The sequence below is a fragment of the Callithrix jacchus genome, chromosome 1 (genome assembly GCF_049354715.1).
Source record: "Callithrix jacchus isolate 240 chromosome 1, calJac240_pri, whole genome shotgun sequence".
Classification (NCBI taxonomy): Eukaryota; Metazoa; Chordata; class Mammalia; order Primates; family Cebidae; genus Callithrix; species Callithrix jacchus.
Window position 1 is genome coordinate 89,383,688 of NC_133502.1, and position 5,086 is coordinate 89,388,773.

Here is a 5,086-nt window from a genome sequence, read left to right on the forward strand (position 1 = left end):
TTTTGAATAATATGGGTTAAGCATCCTTAATCTAAATATCAAGATCCAAAATGCTTAAAAATTCAAAACTTTTTGAGTGCTGACAAGACACCTCAAGTGGAAAATTTTACACCTGACCTCCCGTGACAGGTCACAGCTTTGCTTCATGCACAAAATTACTAAAAAATACTGTATAAAATTACCTTCAGATTATATGTACTAAGCAAATGTATAACATAAATGAATTTTGTGTTTAGACTTGGGTCCCATCCTCAGGATATCTAATTATGCATATGCAAATATTCCAAAATCCAAAAAAATCCGAAATCTGGAATACTTCTGGTAAGAAAGTCACCAACTGAGAGGGAGGATAGATAAACAAGTGTCTAGGGTTGGAAGAGATTCACTGTGAAGTGATCATCTAAGACAGAGTGAATAGAGGAGGGACAGGCTCACTTGAAGCTTGCGATCATGAATTTAAAGTGAAACCAATCCAATTCCTCGTAAGCTTTTCTATAGTCACATTCAGCTGCAACAAAATTAATTTTATAACAATTTAGCAACCTTAAAAATTAAAAAGCCAATATACAGTCTTTGCCAATTTACCTGGGACCCTTATGGAAGCCCGTATTCTGCCATTTCTCCCAACTAAATAAATACTCCAGCCATGTTAAATTACTTTTGCCTTTTCAAAGAAGCAATGCTCTCCTTCGCCACTCCAGGATAATTGCCACTCATCCTTTAAAGCACTGTAGATACACACCTTTTTTTCTGAGCATATTCCTTGACCTCCCTTTTATGACAACTTTAGCACTCTCTCCTATCTTGGTGTAGGCAGCACTGCTTCATAATCACTTGGATGACAGGCAGTGTGACAGTGGCCATTGTTCACTGGGGTATCCCCAGTGCCTAGCACAGAACCTGCTATATAGTAGCAGCTAAATAAATACTGACTGCATGGATGACTGAGAAGAAAAATTAAGCATATGGAATCCACACCATAAATCAGAGACTCTAAATATACAGTCCTCCAAAAACCCCCTAAAAATTTAGATGTCATACATTTTTTTAGATGAAGAAATCAGATTCAGTTATTCATGTAATTTTTTGAGGATCATGTAGCTAGTAAGTAGAGGATTCAGATCACACCTGTTTAAAACTGGTACTCTTTTCTTTCTTTTTCTTTTTCTTTTTTTTTTGTTTTTTTTTGAGATAAAGTCTTACTCTGTCACCCAGGCTGGAGTGCAGTGGCGCAATCTTGGCTCATTGCAACCTCTGCCTCTTGGGTTGAAGTCATTCTCCTGCCTCAGCCTCTTAAGTAGCTGGGATTACAGGCACCCAACATCACACCCAGTTGATTTTTGTATTTTTGGTATAGATGGGGTTTTACCATTTTGGCCAGGCTGGTCTGGTACTCTTGAGCTCAGGTGATCCACCCATTTCCGTCTCCCAAAGTGCTAGGATTACAGGCATGAGCCACCTTGCCCAGCCAAAAAAAATGGTACTCTTTTCAATACACCTTGCACCTTATGGATGTGCCTACCAGAATTCTGGATCATAACCCCGCCTGGTCACCATAAATAATTCATTCCTATTGGACACATTGACACAAAAGTCTTATGTTACATTTTGCGATTAAGCAGTTATCTTTTACAGCTTATGTACAAGTGAAAGAGAAAGGAAATGAGAAATAGCTTCAAAAAAACAGCCAAAATTTTAATAATCATTAAATAAATCAACACAATTAAATGCTCATTTTAAAGACCTTGAGAGAACCATATAACAGACTTAAAGAAAGCCAAATCAAGAACGAACTGCCATTCACAATTGCTACAAAAGAATAAAATACCTTGAAATACAACTCACAAGGAACGTAAGAGACCTCTTCAAGGAGAACTACAACCCACTGCTCAACGAAATCAGAGAGGACACAAACAGATGGAGAAACATTCCATGTTCATGGTTAGGAAGAATTAATATCGTGAAAATGGCTATACTGCCCAAAGTAATTTACAGAATCAACGCTATCCCCATCAAGCTACCATTGACTTTCTTCACAGAACTGGAAAAAACCACCATGAACTTCATATGGAACCAAAAGAGAGCCCGCATAGCCAAGTCAATTCTAAGCAAAAAGAACACAGCGGGGGGCATCACACTACCAGATTTCAAACTATACTACAAGGCTACAGTAATCAAAACAGCATGGTACTGGTACCAAAGCAGAGATATAGACCAATGGAACAAAACAGAGGCACCGGAGGAAACACAACATATCTACAACTATACAGTCTTTGATAAACCTGACAAAAACAAGCAATGGGGAAAGGATTCCCTATTTAACAAATGGTGTTGGGAAAACTGGCTAGCTATGTGCAGAAAGCAGAAACTGGACCCCTTCCTGACACCTTACACTAAAATTAACTCCAGATGGATTAAAGACTTAAACATAAGACCTGGCACCATAAAAACCCTAGAAGGAAATCTAGGCAAAACTATCCAGGACATAGGAGTAGGCAAGGACTTCATGAACAAAACACCAAAAGCATTGGCAACAAAAGCCAAAATAGACAAATGGGACCTAATCAAACTCCACAGCTTCTGCACGGCAAAAGAAACAGTCACTAGAGTGAATCGGCAACCAACAGAATGGGAAAACATTTTTGCAGTTTACCCATCTGACAAAGGGCTGATATCCAGAATTTACAAAGAACTCAAACAGATTTACAGGAAAAAAACAAACAAGCCCATTCAAAAGTGGGCAAAGGATATGAACCGACACTTTACAAAACAAGACATATATGAGGCCAACAATCATATGAAAAAATGCTCATCGTCACTGGTCATCAGAGAGATGCAAATCAAAACCACATTGAGATACCATCTCACGCCAGTTAGAATGGCGATCATTAAAAAATCTGGAGACAACAGATGCTGGAGAGGACGTGGAGAAAAAGGAACAGTTTTACACTGTTGGTGGGAGTGTAAATTAGTCCAACCATTGTGGAAGACAGTGTGGCGATTCCTCAAGGCCTTAGAAATAGAAATTCCATTTGACCCAGCAATCTCATTACTGGGTATATACCCAAAGGACTATAAATCATTCTACTATAAGGACACATGCACACGAATGTTCATTGCAGCACTGTTTACAATAGCAAAGACCTGGAATCAACCGAAATGCCCATTGATAATAGACTGGATTGGGAAAATGTGGCACATATACACCATGGAATATTATGCAGCAATCAGAAATGATGAGTTCGTGTCATTTGTAGGGACATGGATGAATCTGGAGAACATCATTCTCAGCAAACTGACACAAGAACAGAAAATGAAACACCGCATATTCTCACTCATAGGCCGGTGATGAAAAATGAGAACACATGGACACAGGGAGGGGAGTACTAAACACTGGGGTCTATTGGGGGGGAAGGGGAGGGCCAGTGGGAGGGGGAGGTGGGGAGGGATAGCCTGGGGAGAAACGCCAAATGTGGGTGAAGGGGTGAAAGCAAACAGAACACACTGCCATGTGTGTACCTATGCAACTGTATTGCATGCTCTGCACATGTACCCCAAAACCTAAAATGCAATAAAAAAATAAGAAAAAAAAATCATGTTTTTCAAAGAAATAAGTTTATGGTGGTTCGGTATTAAGATACGTAAATACTGCTTCAATTTCTGTAATGGCTGTGAGATGTTCCCGTTTTATCTCCCTTCTTGACAAACTATCTTTGTTTGCAAATGACATGATCCTATAATCTAGAAAACTCCCTCGTTTCATCCCAAAAGCTTCTTAAGCTGACAAGCAACTTCAGCAAAGTCTCAGGATACAAAATCAATGTGCAAAAATCACCAGCATTCCTATACACCAACAGGCAAGCCAAGAGCCAAATCATGAATGAACTCCTATTCAAAATTGCCACAAAAATAATAAAATACCTCGGAATACAGCTAGTCAGGGAGCTGAAAGACCAATACAAAGATAACTAGAAAACACTGCTCAAAAAAATCAAAGATGACATTAAAAAATGAAAAAACATTTTATATTCGTGGATAAGAACAGTATCATGAAAATGGCCATATTGCCCAAAGCAATTTATAGATTCAATGCTATTCCCATTAACCTACCATTGACATTCCTCACAGAACTAGAAAAAACTATTTTAAAATTCACATGGCGCCAAAAAAGAGCCCAAATAGCCACGACGATCCTGAGCAAAAAGCACAAAGTTAGGAGACATACGCTACCCAACTTCAAACTATATGACAAGGCTACCAAAACAGCATGGTACTGGTACAAGAACAGACACGTAAACAGAGGGAACAAAAAAGATAACCCAGAACTAAGACTCTGCACTTACAGCCATGTAAGTTGTTCCACAAACCTGACCAAAAACAAGCAATGGGAAAAGGATTCCCTATTTAATAAACGGTGCTGGGAGAACTCTGGCTGGCCATATGCCGAAAATTGACCATATACAAAAATCAACTCAAGATGGATTAAAGACTTAAATGTAAAACCCAAAATTATAAAAGCCCTAAAAGCAAACCCAGTCAATACCATTCAGGATGCAGGCATGGGCAAAGATTTCATGAAAAAGAAGCCAAAAGCAATTACAACGAAAGCAAAAAATGACAAATGGGATTGAATTAAACTAAAGAGCTTCTGCACAGCGAAGGAAACTATCATCAGGTGAACAGACAAGCTACAGAATGGGAGAAAAATTTTGCAATCTATCCATCTGACAAAGGTCTAATATCCAGCATTTATAAGGAACTTAAACAAATTTACAGGAAAACGTCAACCCCATTAAAAAGTGGACATTCTTTTTCCTCCAGGAAACTCTGGAGTTTCTCTCTGGCACTTTTAATAATTTATATTTTTCTTTGTAATGTGGTGTTTCATTAAAATGTATCAAGGTTGGAGATTTTTTTTTCATTTGGCTTGTAGATTTTTTTACTTTCTTTCCTAGATTCATGTCCTTGGCCTGTTGTGACTCGGCTATATGAAAGAAGTCTGACTCAGCCTTCTCTAGCATTTTACGTGTCCAAGGCCTACTTTTACTTTCCCCTGAACAGTTCTTAATACCCACACTCTGGGTAA